The sequence below is a fragment of the Hakea prostrata genome, chromosome 10, assembly GCF_041222555.1.
Source record: "Hakea prostrata isolate BN-2017 chromosome 10, UWA_Hpros_2, whole genome shotgun sequence".
Lineage (NCBI taxonomy): Eukaryota > Viridiplantae > Streptophyta > Magnoliopsida > Proteales > Proteaceae > Hakea > Hakea prostrata.
Genome location: NC_142609.1, coordinates 14,775,521 through 14,792,176, shown reverse-complemented (window position 1 = coordinate 14,792,176; position 16,656 = coordinate 14,775,521). Strand labels below are relative to the sequence as shown.

Below are 16,656 nucleotides of genomic sequence, written 5' to 3'. Positions count from 1 at the left end.
ACCTTGTATAATTTAAGTGAGAAACTTGGAAAGAAAAATAAGGTTTTGAAAGGTGAAGTATTCTCTCTTAATGATACTGTAAATGATCTACGGGAGTACATCAAGAAAATAGAAAATGAAAACACTGATTTAAACAATACCCTTGTGACATTCAAAAATGGGCAAAATAATCTAGATAGTCTTCTACGAACCCCCCCCCCCAAACCCCCAAAAGAGTCCAAGATATAGAAGGACTCAGATTCAATGGTGAAACCTCCACTCCTAGAAAGGGGAAGGAAGTTAGATTTGAAAAAAGAACATTTAGCAAGAATTCTTCACTTCATGGAAACATTCAAAGTATGAACAATACTCAACCTCAAACCAATAAAGGGAAAATTGGAAGAGGAAATTACCATTACCAAGGGAAAGGGCAAAATGGAAATCAAAAGAATAGACTAAAGAATAACCAAGGAACAAAAGGACCAAATTATTCTAATCAAGGTTATTCAAGAGATAATGGAGGATACTAAAACCATTATATGATCATAGGTGGCAAAAATCCTAGAATTACCATAATGTCCAAAGCCAACAACATCACCAATTTTGACCAAACCAAAACCAATTGATGTTTGATTGGCCATATATGTCAAACCATCAAAGATTAAGAAGAAGTCAAAATTTCTATAAAAACACAAACCAAAGGAGTGGGCAAAGAAGTCAAAACTTCAAAGGACAAAGGAAACAAAAACCTCAGGTCCAAGAACCTCTTGATATTTGTGACCCAAGATCTTAAAGACCCAAGGGATATCAACCTAGTTGGTTCAACATGGAACCAATAAGATCTAACCAAGTTGGACCCATGTAGATGTGGGGACAAATGCATATATTTTACTTCTTATATAGGTTTGCTTGACGAACACCCAAAGAAGTGAATGATACATTGATATAGGTTGTTCCAATCACATCGTCAAATCCAAAGATCTTCACAATGCTTAGATCATGTGATAGAGGATGCGTCACTTATGGAGACAATAGCAAATGAAATATAGTAGGCATTGGTCAAATTAACATTGGAAGTACTTCTATCTCAAATGTATATTTAGTTGATAAACTATCATATAATTTTTTTAGTATAAGTCAATTGTGTAGTATAGGCTATAAAGTTACATTTAATGTTTTTTGTTGCCATATAAAAGATATGAATGAAAATCTAATTATAAAAGGTATTAGAAGAGATAACATTTATACTTGTGTTTTCAATGAATTATCTCCTAATATGACTTGTCTTATGTCACATGAAGAAATTCTTATTTAGCATAGAAAACTATGTCACATTAATATAAGTTAATTGAGACCATTGCATCAAAGAATCTAGTTAGGAATCTTCTAAAAATAAAGTTTGATAAAAACAATTTTTGTGATGCCTGCCAAAAGGGAAAACAAACAAAAGTATCTCATAAGTTGAAGAAAATAGTATCAACTAGTAAACCATTAGAACTTCTCCGCATGGACTTATTTGGACCTATTTACATAGTTAGCCTTTGTGGTTGATACTTTTGAGGAATTCACCATTCTTGTTAGAAAAACTCAAAACAATAAATGATATCTCATAACCACCATTCAAAGTGATCATGGGAGAGAATTCGACAATTATAACTATTTTGGAGAGTTTTGTGATAAAGAAGTTATAACCCATAACTTCTCCGCCCCTAGGACCCCCAATCAAATGGAGTGGTAGAAAGAAAGAATAGACCACTCTAAAAAATGGCTGGAACCATGCTTAGTGAATTGTCATTACCAAAGTATCTTTGGGTGGAACCCACAAACACCGCTTGTTATGTCTTGAATCATGTTTTAATTAAAAAAAATTCTTAAACAAGACATCATATGAACTTTATCACAATAAAGTACCTAGGATTGATCACTTCCAAATATTTGAATGTAAATATTGAACACTAAGGACCCTAAAGGAAAATTTGATGAAAAAGTTGATGAGGGAGTTTTCTTAGGTTACTCTCAAAATAGTAGGGCATATAGAGTGTTAAATAAAAGAACCTTAACTGTGATGTATCTCTACCTAAGGATAAATATAAACCTCTAGTTGATGAAGATGATGATGAAAGGGTTGGATATGTAATTAGAGAAAAAATTGATAACTTATCTCTATAAGAACCTAAAAATGATCCCAAAGAGAGTGTGACATCCTCTCAAGAATTACTTAAGGGTAATTTTCATCTGGACCCCCTGAGGTTTGGTCCATGTCACTTTTAGTCCAGTTTAAGTTTCCTTTTGCATATGGCTCCCCTGTGGTTTTAAAAAATGATTAAATAAGGACAAGCATACCAGAAACCGTTAGTTTCATAAATTTTGTGATGAAAATACCCTTGTATCCTTTTGAATTTTATTTAGTTATTTTTTTATTTTAATCTACTAAATAGATACTAATACTAAAATGAAAAGCCTTACCAGAGTATTTCCCTCGCAAAAATATTAGAGTTTGAACAAAACGGAATACGAACAGTTGCTTCTGCAACAAAGGAAGAAGACCAACAGTCTGCTTCAAATCCATCACTGGGTGTCGACGCTCAACCCTGTTTTTATCTTCCTTCTAAAATCTTTGTTCAGTTCTTTGTTTTTTTTTACTATTCTTATTGTGTGAACTGTTTGTTCTGCAAGTTCACAACCGAAGGAAGAAGACGGACAGTTCGCTTCTTCAAATCCATCACTGGGTGTCGACGCTCAACCCTCAATATAGGTTTTTATCTTCCTTCTAAATCCTTTGTTCAGTTCTTGTTTTTTTTTATTCTTATTTTGTGAATGGTTGTTCTGCAAGTTTACAACCGAAGGAGGAAGACGGACAGTCTGCTTCTTCAAATCCATCACTAGGTGTTGACGCTCAACCTCAACCCTCAGTATAGGTTTTTATCTTCCTTCTAAATCCTTTGTTCGGTTCTTGTTTTTTTTATTCTTATTTTGTGAATTGTTGTTCTGCAAGTTTACAATCGAAGGAAGAAGACGGACAGTGTGCTTCTTCAAATCCATCACTTGGGTTATTCCTCTTTGTTCGTATCTCAACCCTCAATATAGGTTTTGATTTTTTTTATTCTTATTTTATTCTGCCGATTGGTTATTTCTCACTGTTCGTATCTCCTTCTCCAATTTCTGCTTGAAATTGAATTATAGATTGTGGATAGAAGTTGGGTTAGTCAGGAAAATTACCATAGTCACATTTTATCAAAGTGCAATCTGTATGGACCTAAAGATCATGCTGAAATTTGCAGCAGAACAAAATAATTACTTGCTCCTCTTGATCTATTTCTTAACAAATTAATGGCGAGTTATAGAAAAGAACAAAAAAAGTAGTGCCTCTTCTCTAAAGTTACTGCGATTAGGCTTGTCCTATCGTGTTTCATGTCCTGATTTTAATGTGAACGCTCCACAAAAAGCACAATTAGGAAGCAGGGAAATTATGTGTTGTTGCCATACCCCACTTGAGCAGTGACTTCTTAGGACGAAATTATATGCTTATTCTACTCAGTTTTACATTAAGCAAGGTAATGCATTGCTACTTAGACAAAAAGTTAAACAATGAATAGGTGGTGTATATGTAAGTCTATATCTTCTTGTTGTTCTTTTGTTATTGTTTAATCAAGGTTATTGTAATTGTATTTGAACTTTATAAAGACAAGCGTTCCTGTGTAGATAAAAGTCATATTTGAGACCCACAAATTCAAGCATTATATTATGTTGTACAATCAATGAGCCTATGGTACCCTTTTTTAGAACAGGCTTCTTGACTATGTTGTTAAGTATCTCATCTTTTTTAGAATAGCTAGGCTTCTTGGTCGTGCAACATAATGTAATACTCTTGGTACTGGCCATTTATTATTGAAACTAACCTTCCACTCTCATTGTTTATATTGTCTTGTAGGAGGTTCACATATCATCATGGATCTTAATGTTTGCAAACTGGTCTACCACTATGTCAGCAACAGTGAAGAGAGATTAGTTGATGTGGACTTGTTTAGTTATCTAGAGATGCTTGGTGACATTTACAATTCAGTTTTGAGTTACATACCTGTTAGAAGATCTGTGACATTTTGTGTAAAGTATGTAACACCAGGTAAAACTGAAGACATAGATGTGAAGTCAGATGAGGATCTCCTAAAGATGTTTGATGTGATGAAGGATCAGGAGTACATCAACATGTATATTTACAATGTGCAAATGACTGATCTAGTTGATGTAACTTATGTAAACGGACACGCTCTATCAGTGCTTGGTGGTGATACTGTTTCAAATAGACCAGTTGTTGAAAAGCCTTTAATATCTCTTGGTAGTGCATCTACTATAGTTGCTTCTGAAATTGCATCCCGATCAAGCGAAGAGCCTACCAAGATGATTACCACCACAGAATGGTTGGAACTGCAAGATCCAAGTGATTCATCAGATGATTGGCAAGCTGGAGACAGTGATGAATTAATTGAGGAGGATGACATTAATGATGAAGATGTTGATGATGAAGTCGAGAAGGCTGCAGAAAATGAGGATAACATAGAGGATGAATATTCTGAATGTGAACCTGATGGGCCAGATGACATGATAGCCAAGGGAATGAATAGTAACCCAAAAATTGAATTAGCAGTTGGGCAATATTTTGATAATGTAAATCATTTCAGACAAGTGTTGAAAGACTATCAAGTCCAAGAAGGCTTTATTGCAATGATGAAGAAGAATGAAAAAAATAGAGTTACTGCAATATGTGAGGAGCCTGGATGTGCATGGAGGATCCATGCTTCTCCATTGGCCAGAGATGGAATTACTTATGAGATAAAGACAATCAATGACAATCACACATGCCAAAGAGGAGATGCTAGAAAAACTATCACTGCAAGTTGGATAGTGAGTAAGATTGGGTCCAAGATCAAGGCAGACCCAAAAATGAGTGTAGAGACAATGAGACAGATATTAAAAGAACAATATAATGTTGAGACAAGTGATATGAGACTTTATAGGGCAAGGAGAAAAGCAATAAGTGAAGTTGATGGCACCCATTTAAAGTCATATTATAAGTTGGCGAATTATGGGAAATTGATAAAGGAGAAGAACAAGGGTAATGCATTTTTGATTCAGTACCAGAACGGGGATACATCAGGACAAGAGGTGAATGGAGTGGTGGTCGTAAATCCACAATTTAAAAGACTCTTCATGTGTTTTGATGCTTGCAGGAATGGATTTGTGAGGGGTTGCAGGCCATTTATTGGCCTAGATGGTTGTCATTTGAAGGGATATTATGGTGGTGTTTTAGTTTCTGCAGTGTCAGTGGATGGAAATAATGGGATGTTTCCAATTGCCTATGGTGTTGTCGAATCTGAAGGCAAGGATAGTTGGTTGTTCTTCCTTTATCACTTAAAGCAATCAATTGAGACATGCATGGAGACAACTAAAGCCCCTTATGTTCCAATAACCTTTATGACAGACAAGCAAAAGGTATGTCAGTAATCCCATTATTTTGGTTTTGTTTTAATCAACTATATAATGTTGTCATCTAAAGATTATGTTTACTTTATTTGTAGGGTCTTATTGAAGCAATCTCAACCATTTTCCTTGAGGCAAATCACAGACATTGTTCAAGGCACCTATACAATAATTTCAAGAAATTATTTGGCAATGGGCCTGCATTGAGGAAGTCGTTTTGGGCTGCCACTAGAGCTTATAATGTGCTTGACTTTGAGAAAGCTATGGAAGGAATGAAAAGGGAAAAGAAGGTTGCATATGATTGGTTAATGAAGACCCCTGTTTCAATGTGGAGCAGACATGCATTTGATCATAGGTCCAAGAGTGATCACATCACTAACAATGTAAGTGAATCATTCAACCACTGGGTAGGAAGTTGTAGAGAAAAGCCAATCCTAACATTAGTTGATCAAATTAGAATCAAGATAATGGGGAGGTTGCAAAAAAGGTTGACAAAGGGGTGTAACTTTATTGAATCAATCACTCCAAGGATCAGGAGAAGACTTGATGAGCAACAGAAGGGGCTAGGTATTGTAGCCCAATTTCAGCCGGGAACAATATGTATGAGGTACAAGATAGCTTTAGGCGGTATGTGGTGGACATAGGTAATTTGTCATGTGACTGTGGTGTATATGTTGCGTCAGGGTTGCCATGCAGACATGTGGGAGCATGCCTTAGGTATACGAGAATACCTATGCCTGTAAAGGAGTATGTTGATCATTACTTTAGTAGAGAGAGATACATTCTAACATATCATGAAATGATTGATCCTATGCCTGATCCTAGCTCCATAGAAGATGTGGAACTCCTTCCTCCATTTATCAAGAGGCCGACTGGTAGACCACATAAGTCAAGGAAGAGAGAACCCGATGAGCCCCTAAAGGAAAATATTAGGAAGAGGTCTAGCACCATTAGATGCGGCAAATGCAAGGCATTTAATCATAATAGGAGATCCTGCAAAGGTGGTCCAATTAAAGAGAAGCTAACATCTTCTAGCAAATCTACTAGCGAGACAAGATGTGTGAAGGTAATGTTCTGACAACATCTTTATTTCTTCAAATATCTAAATAGACCTAAAACATTTTTAAGCTTATTTTCATGCTACATTATTCAGTTTAAACCATTCAAATGCCTACAATATCTTTATTCTTTGATTTTTATGGAATTTTAGAGGAAGCAAATCACTAATTCCCAAGATGAGTCAAGTTCCCAAAGGATAACTTGGTTGTCTCAACAATCTTCTACATCTGCATTGGCAACGGATCAAGAAAAAATTCTCCATAAAAGATCTATCAAGAATGCTAAAGAAAGGGCAAGGGTAGCTTCAAAAGCTAGCAAAGCTATCCAATAAGAAGGTCAGTTCCCAACTTTTTAGTTATATATTACATTCTATCAATGAGCTATCAACTAATGTTATTTCTCACTACTATGTATTTGTAGGTCAAAGTTGCTTTGGAGTTGAAAGGACTGGATCTAGAAGGGTTGTCCATCTACAAGTGGTTGGAGTGAAGATGATTTTGCATATGGGAGTTGCCATGGAGAATTTAGGAATGTTGTAGTTGGTGAATTTAAATGTTTCAAAACTTTTTTGTCTTTTTGTTCTGTTTTGTGCTTTTCCAAAGTGTCTTTGTTTTAGTGTTGGCACAATGTGGTTGGTTTGTAATATCATGGATTGCATTAGGCATTAAGTTGGTAAACCAATGAGAGTTGCTGATAGAGAATCATACATTAAACCAATGTTGATGGACTTCTTCCTTTAGTTGTGTTCATTCCCATGAATTTAGAAAGCCTATTTCAATTTGGTTCCTTTATTGTTCCAGTTTCCTGATTACTTTAACATAGCTGATCAATTCAATGTTGGTTTATCCTTTACTTTTTCATCTTAAGTTAGTTTTTGTGAACTTGGTATGGGGTTAGTTGAGTTAATATTATGATTTGTCAGTCCTTTTATGAAGAACAGAGAAGGGTAGTAAAGAATTATCCACCTTCCAGTTGGTTTCAGTTTTATCTGTTTCTATTCTGTTTGTTAGGTTTTTCACCTCATCTTGTGTTAGGATATTAAGCTTCTATCAATTAGTGTTCAACTGCTGCAAATCAGATTTAAGAAAGAATTGAATTAGATCTCAGTTTTCCACAGCAACAGGATGTGAATTTAGTTCATTTCCTTTCGTCCATCTCTTAAACAGTTAAAATGGAGTTAGAAATGCATTAGCATTGGTGATTAGCTAGTCAGGTTACTTTACTTATTTCAGCTTTTACCTTACTTTCAAATTCTGCATGGTCATATTTGCCCCATGTATGGCCTCTTATAGTCTCCTTTAAATTCAGAGGATTAAAAGTAGAGAGATGATTTCCCAACCATCCCAGGGTACTGACATCATTAACAACAACAAATATAATACATGTCCCACAATAGTAAGAGGTTTCTTGGGATGCGCCTGAATCCTACCATTTATAAGCTCAATAAGGAGATTGCTTGATAGTTCTTCTCCAGTTATGTAGACCCTAGTGAGTACATAACCACATTTGTATTATTTCCACATCACAATTTTCCGAGCTTTCTTTTGTATTACTTACTGAGACAGTATAAAATCAGCTATGACTACTTGCTTTGGGTAAATGCAAGCAAATTCATAGTTCATTTCCATGTCAAGTGTGGATCTATTGTACCTTTTTAAATGCAATAGATTGATACATTTGATTAGATATTATAACCTAATTGCTTGCCAGGAAATTTCTGACCATGATTCCTCTTGATCTCTCCTTGGTTTCAGACAAAAGACAGCATATTTTAGCTCACAATTTTAAAACATTCTTATGTTTTCTTGACAACTTTGATACTAGATTCAGTGAGAGCAGTAACAAATTTCTTCTCTACTCTTTACTCTCTGTTATCTATTTCTCTCATTTTCTCTCATTTCTTCTGTTATCAAAACATGATTATATCTTCTCATACATTAAGGATCTAGCCTCTTTCATAATCATCTTCCTCTTCTGTTACACAGCAGTCTCTGAGGGGGACTAGATTCATGTGCTTCAGATTACTGATGAGCTCAACTTCATTACAGAACTCTGCATCCCCTTGAAAATATGATTCTATGATTTTCTTCACAGCAACAGGAGTACCATCTGATAAGGTCCCTCTATACACAACTCCACGTCCACCTTTCCCAATCAAATTCTTCTCTGAAAAATAATTAGTTGCCTTCTCAAGATCAGCAACGCAATCTCAGTTTCGCTCCCAACTTCTCCACATCACACCCAACAGGCTTACCTTTCCTAAAGCAATGCCACCAAACATATAAATCAGAATAGCCAAACCAGCACCAGTCAAAGCAGGCACGAGAGCTGAGTTGCTGCTGCTGCTTCCATCCATTTTAGAATCGATTGGGAGCCCAAAAATGCAAGAAGCTGTGCTGACGATCTCCGGCCCAAATTGATTGACAATTCCACCGGCTTAGAGGATTGTGGAGTACAAGCAATTAGTGGCATGAGATATATTGTCGTCGAGAGCAATTAAATTGGTTTGAACCTTTTGACCTGCGGCAACGCAGGGATCACAGGTAGTACCAGAGAAATCAGAAGAACACCCAGAGTTTAAAGGAGTAGTATGACCTAACTTGTCAATCCAATTTTGCTTGGTTTGAATTCCTGCACACATAGTAGAACTGATAACAAAGCGGCTAGGGTTAGTGAAGCAGGATGAAACAAGGTTCGAAGGGAGAGAAAGGGAATCGAGTCTAGATTGGAAGGCATCCAAACAAACTGTGGAGGTGTTGACATCTGGGAGCTGGAAGAGGGAGGTGTCTTTGAGACGCTGAGAAAAAGCAATTCCATAGAGGTTGAGATGGGTTTGCCAGCAATCGCTTGTTGTTCCATTTTGGCTCATCTTTTGCTGGTAATTACTCCTGCAAGAAGAATCATCCCAAGAGATCGTCTACTCATAGCTAAGATCAAGCGGGCATATAGAGGTATTGGAATCGACTGCAGCTGCAGCTGAGAGAAACAAAAACAGTAACTCTAAGAGCAAGAACCCAGATTGAAGCTTCATCTCTCTATGTGACTGCAAACCTCTCTGTGTTGGAGATTTACAGGGTTATCTATTTTCTTCTTCATCGGCTTCAGGTGGATCTGTGGAAGAGAATCATAGTTTGTTAATGTCAAGAGGAAGCTTGGGCTGATCCTTCCTTCAGTCGGCTGAAATCGAGTGATGGTGACGTGAACCTTAAAGCCCTAACAGAGCCCTAACAGAACCAAGAAGCTCGGTGCTAGTCGTTGTTTAAACCTTGCTTGCGTCGCCGTCTATAAATTCTTAGTTGGAAGACCAAAACAGGGTGCAAAAAATCGAAATTGGAGAAGGAGATACAGAGAGGAAGAACCGGCTCAAGTGATGGATTTGAAGAAGCAGACTGTTCGTCTTCTTCCTTCAGTTGTGAACTTGCAGAGCAACCATCCCCATATTTATTTATTATTATTTATTTTAGCATCTATTTAGTAGATTAAAATAAAAAATAACTAAATAAAATTCAAAAGGATACAAGGGTATTTTCCTCACAAAATTTATGAAACTAACGGTTTCTGTTATGCTTGTCCTTATTTAATCATTTTTTAAAACCACAGGGGAGCCATATGCAAAAGGAAACTTAAACTGGACTAAAAGTGACATGGACCAAACCTCAGGGGGTCCAGATGAAAATTACCCATTACTTAATAAGGTAGTCCCATGGAAAGACCATCTCCTTGAATAAGTCATAGGTGACTTAGGTCAAGGAATGCAAACTAGATCAATAACTCAAAATTTTTGCAATTAGGTTGCTTTTTTGTCAACTATGGAACCCAAAAATGCAAAAGAGGCCCTAACTGATAGTTATTTGGTCATGGCCATGCAAGAAGAGTTAAATCAATTCAACAGAAATAATGTTTAGGAACTTATTCAATGACCCTGAGACCATACCATCATAGACACTAAATGGGTATTTAGAAACAAGCTTGACGAAAATGGTCAAGTTGTTAGAAACAAAGCTAGGTTGGTTGCCCAAGGGTATAATCAACAAGAAGGAATTGACTTTGACAATACCTATGCACCCGTAGCCCGGTTGGAATTTATAAGAATTATATTGGCATTTGCATGCCATGAGAACTTCAAGTTATTTCAAATGGATGTAAAAAGTACATTCTTAAATGGATTCATTATGGACGAAGTGTACGTTGCACAACCTCTGGGATTTGAAGACCCTACCTACCCTAATCATGTCTTCAAACTTAAGAAGGCTCTATATGGACTTAAACAAGCTCCACAAGCTTGGTATGAAAGGTTAACAAAATTTCTAGTCTAAAACGAATTTGTGATGGGTAAGGTAAACACCACATTATTTGTGAAGTATAAGAAAAATGACATTATTATTGTGCAAATATATGTGGATGATATCATTTTTGGTGCTAAAAATGAATCTCTATATCATGATTTTGGTACTTGTATAAGAAATGAATTTGAAATGAACATAATGGGTGAATTAAATTTCTTCCTTGGTTTGCAAATTAAACAACGTAGAAATAACATTTTCATTAGTTAAACCAAGTATATCAAAGAATTCATAAAGAAATTTGATGTGACTTCTCAAAAGGCCAGTGGAACACCCATGAACACATCTTTGAAATTATCAAAAGATGAGGATGGAAAGCCTTTTGATGCCACTAAGTATAGAGGTATGATTGGAAACCTTCTATAACTAACCGCTAGTAGACTGGACATAATGTTTAGTATTTGTGCTTGTGCAAGATACCAAGCCAATCCTAAACAATCTCATGCTTGTAACGTAAAGAAGATATTTAAATACTTGAAAGGCACATCAAACTTAGGTTTATGGTAGCCTAAGGGTCAAGAATTTGACTTACTAAGTTTTTCGGATGCCGACTTTGCCGGTTGTCATGTTGATCGGAAGAGCACAAGTGGCACATGTCACTTGCTTGGACCATGCTTAGTGTCATGGTTCAACAAGAAACAAAACTGTGTTGCTCTTTTGACAATCGAGGTGGAATACATAGTGGCCGCGAACTATTGTGCTCAAGCGATATGAATGAAACAAACCTTACTAGACTATAAGGTTCATCTTGATAAATGCCCTATCAAGTGTGACAACACTAGTGCCATCAACCTCAGTAAGAACCCTGTGCTTCACTCAGGAGCCAAGCACATTGACATAAGGTACCACTTTCTTAGGGATTGCATTCAAAAGAATGAAGGTGTCCTTGAATTCATTGATACAAATCACCAATTGGCGGACATATTCACCAAACCTCTAAGTGATGATCGTTTTGCTGAACTAAGGAGGGAACTAGGACTCATTGATATCTTAGAATAAGATCGTCTTTCAAAATTCTCACACCTAGACTCATTTTAGAGTCTAAGTGTAGTTCAACAAATTAGACAGTCGTCCGTCTGATTCAAGTGACCCAGACGGTTGTCCGTTTGGTTAAGTGGGATTTTTTTAAGAAAGTTGAGTTTGAATGAAACGGGCATTTTGTTCAAACTGCCTCTTCACTCTCCCTCTCTCACTCTCTCCCCCCTTGCTATGCAGCTAGGGTTCCTCACTCCTCTCGTTCTACAAGGGTGGTGACTCCGGTGCTTCTTGAAGTTTTTTTTTTTGTTCATCTCCTAAAAGGTATGACTTCTCTCTCCTTCTCTCTCCTGTTCATGCGCTTCTTTGAGTTGTTGACCAATGGATAGTTGGTGTTTTGTTCACCCAACTGAGATAAATTTTTAGAACATTCGTATGTGATTTTTTTTCTTGAGTTGTTGACCCATGGATAGTTGCGGGACATTAATCTTGTATAACCTAAATTCACTCTTTCAACCGAATCAGATTTCAATATTTTTTTTTGGGGGGGGGGGGGGGGGGTTAGAAACCCTTAAATTCCCAAGTTGATTACAAGCTTCTATTCATTTTGGTCACTTCTTATGTGGTAGTAATACTCACACATTGCAGATTAGTCCTCACCAATGCATGTTCTAATCGCTTTTTGGTATTTTGTAATCTCACTTTGGTATTCTCCCTAATTTCAAAATGATAAAAAATTGACCAAACTTGATTTTTTTAACTAAGTCTTAGGAATCACCAGACTTTTTCAAATTTCTTAAAACCTAACCATTCCTGTCCTATTCTAAAACTGATATTTGTAATCTTAAAAATTTCTTATATCCTAAAATATGTGATCTTTGTATCTTTGTATCTTTGTATCTTGATAGGTTAAAAATGAGCACCTCAAGGCGGAAAAATCCATCTTTCAGAGGGCATGCTTCACGGGCATCGTCATCTTAGGCTCCCCCACCACCTCCTGAATTAGCTGAAAATTCCCCTCTTTGAAGTGACAAATGGTTTAGGGATGATCTTGCTAGGGAAGTACATCCCCGAACCCTTGGGAGGCATATTGAACAAGGGAAAATAGTTAATCATGTTGCCCTTGCTCGATTTCCAATCGTACCTCTTTTTAGAGACATGGGTTGGGGTCCTATGCTTAAAGCTGATGAGCCTACCTTTTCTAGACTTGTGTCAGACTTCTATGCCAGCCTAAGGCATGAGCATGCGGGAGAGGACCTCACTATCACCTCCTATGTCAAAGGGAAGGACATTCAACTATCCATTCCTGTCCTCTCCACTCTCCTTGGGATCACTACAAAGGTGACCTCTGGTTTTTGACCTACAAAGACCCCATACCTGAGGACATTAACATAGATGAAATCTATAGTCATCTTTTGAAACCCGGAAATTGGCCCCAATACGACTGATCCATTAAACAAACCCTGTTTCATGATCAAGCTAGAGCCATCAGTCACATCACCCAATTATACATTTGGCCTAGGAAGGGACACCGGACTGACCTCACCTCCTTTTGGGTCTATATAGCCCATTGTGCAACCCTTGTGTCTTCTGTTCATAATTCTTTCTTATATGATTAAGATTGCTACGATTAGGAATATGAGCTTACCCTATGGTAGCCTTCTCACTAGGATCTTTCGACATATTGAAGTTGGCTTCGCACATGAAGTCTCCCTTCCTTCACCTTCTTCCCACATGAAGTCTCCCTTCCTTCACCTTCTTCCCTTGACAAGACTGGACCCCATCCTTCCCACAAAAAGCAATCCACAGATGCATCGTGATGCCAAAGAGCAGCACCTGCAGCAGCTGCCCCGCAAGACATGGATGTGGAAGATGCCCAAGCCGCACTACAGTTTCAGCAGTTTGACACTCGCATCTCCAGCCTTCAACAACAATTCGATCACCAGTTTGATGCATTGGAGAACCTCGTGCATCACATGATGACTCATCTCAACATTCCCCCCATGCCTCAACCAACTCCTGACGATGCTAGCAATGAAGAAGTTGGTGACGATGAGGATGTCGAGGATATTGAAGCTGATGATGAGGAGGATATTGAAGATGCTGCTGAGTAGTCTTTGACAGTTTAGACTAGGTGTCATTTTTTGTGTTGTTCTATGTAAAGACTGTAACAACCCCCATATTTCTAACTCGGGATCCATATTGCAGGTCCAAGAACCCGAAGGTCTAGCCGGGTATATTTGTGGAGTGTCCGGATAGAAGTCCATGATCCATACCCTGAACCCATGGATCTGGATTCTCGTGTTGAAGAACCTGCCTTGCTTGGTAGTTGGACCTCTGGAAGGAAAGTGATGTCTGGAGATGTTCGGAATGAAGGTAAGACCTCCCCCATGTGTTTATTAGGGTTAGGTTGTACTTGGACTTCAACCCCCTGAGCAAAGCACCATTGTATAGCAATATACTAGGGGGCGGTTGCTAGTGGTGGTTGATTGGACCAAACGACCGCCTGGTCCTGGTTGTGGGGTTTTGCCCTATTTTGCCTCCAGACTTCTATAAATAGCAACCCTCGCCTATTTTACCAATATTATATTCGGGTTTGCTGTTTTTGGTGGTTAAGCAGCAGTGGAGACGTGCTGGAAGGTGATTGGAAGTGTTGTTAGTGACCTAGAAGCTCTCTTGTCTTTTCTAGCTGATTTGGTTGAGGTAATTGACTCCCTGTTCACTCATATTCTACCCTTGGCTATGATTAAAGTAGAATTGTTTTCCTCTTTGGTTGTTCATGATCCTCTTATTATAGTACCTACCTTTTTAATGCTCTTGATGAGATCAAATCCGAAAACGGAACCCTGCTTTCGTGAAAATGATTGATCTAATCAAGGGGAGGATTCTGGGTAACCAAATTGGTGTCAATTGTTAGGTTTCGGATTACCCTTGGTTGTGGGAGTGTTAGGTTTGAAATTTGGACTATGATCATTCAAAAATCGGATTGAAAACGGATGATCAAAAGCCTGAGTTTCGGATCTGAAACTCACTGTTTTTGGGGTGGTCACTAGTGGCGGTCGCTCAGCCTAAGCGACCGGACCAAGCGACCGGCTGGTTTCCAGTGAGCAAGTAACTTTTGGATTTTGTCTGCTTTGATTCATTGGACTTACATATTATTGTAACCTTGTTTATAGGTGTCCTCTGTTTCCAATAAAAGTCTTATAATTGTTTCTGGTTTGCAATCTAGAGGATTTCTACTTATTTACAAGTAAGGACATACAATCTTTTATTTATGTAATGACTTGAACATGCTAGTCCAATGTCTTTCAATACTATTCTTTTATTGTATATATTGCTGTAACCATGAATATCATGTTGATCTTATTATATGCTTGCTGTTTGTATTGTCTTTACATATGCTTTATCAATCATGAATGTGGTAAGATGATGATGATGATGGTTTGTGGTTCTGATGGAAAGGGTATTTCATTGGGATATCTTGGCTTGAGATATCAAAGGGTTGTGGTATGGGACACATATATGCTCGCTGATTTCTCCAGCACTGTCATAACTACTGGATGACATACATAGGTAGAGTCTAGAGTTACATGGCTAGGTACCCCACATACCGATGAGCACATTTATGTGTGAAATCATAGGGCATAAAGCATGCATTTTATACACTTAGAGTGGAGTTACCTTGAGTTTTATGTTGTTTTTACAGATTTTAGGACTTTTCAAGATTTAAGCAAATATTTGGAGTTTTGGGCTTGAATCATGCAATTTTACACGTCAAGAAGTCCATTCAAATTCTCAAATGCGAAAATAGGCCTAATTTGGAGCATGATGGGCTAGAGATGTGTGATTATGGGCTAACTCCGAAATATTGAAGAGATAAAGAAGACAAATTTGATCTATGGCTAAAATTATAAATTATCAATCAAATTTACAGAAATATTATTGAGAGAGTCCACACGGAGAAAAGAGTCCTTGCATACTTCAATATCTTATTTTTTATTTGGGATTTGATTAAAGAAAGAAAAAGAGGAAAAAGAATTATATTCAGATAAGGATGAAGCAAAATCCTGTTTTTGAATGTCTCTGTCCAGTTTCGATCAAGCCCTTCATCGAACGGTCATCCAATGTCCGATCGTGCTGATTTTTGGAGGAGAGTTTCACGAATACTTAAACCTCAAATCCAACGGTGGAATTATGCATCTGATCTCTCTAAGTCAGCGCGATTAGTACATCAAAGCCCTAATTGGTGAGTCCAGATAGGAATCTTGAGTTTTATTCAAATTCAGCTGTGCCTCATAACTCATGTAAACTATATAAAAGGAGAGCATACTCCATCAAAGGAGAACATGTTCTAGAGCTTAGTAGAAGCATTCTTTCTTCTCTCTTCAGTTTATTTAGGCTTTCTTTAGTTTTCTTTGGTTTAAATTTAAAATGGATTAAACTCTTTAAATTTAAAATGGATTAAACTCTTTATTGAATTTAATGCATTAAACTGTTTAAATTTAAATTTTATTCTGTTTAAAATGGATTAAACTCTTTACATTTAGCTTTCCAAGTTTCTCTTTCTCCAAACTACATGAAAAAAAAAAGAAGAGAGATGAGAGAATAAATATGAATGGAAATAAAATAAATAGGGAGAAATTTAAGAAATTATGAATTAGTTTTTTTTTTTTTAGTGAAAAGGTGCTTTGTATTAAACTAAGAATAGAAAATAAAGATTACATGCGTTGGTAACGCTTCCCATTGGCATCCTAGTGAATAAGTCGGGCCAGATCTGAAGGAAGGTTACATAGACATAAGTGGGTTTCTCCAGGGAAGTTCA

The 16,656-nt window shown here is 37.2% G+C and overlaps 1 pseudogene; it reads right to left on the bottom strand.

The window, feature by feature from the left end:
* Window positions 1-7,371: 7,371 nt before the first annotated feature.
* Window positions 7,372-9,677, bottom strand: LOC149002112 (putative receptor-like protein kinase At1g11050 pseudogene; annotated as a pseudogene).
* Window positions 9,678-16,656: the final 6,979 nt, after the last annotated feature.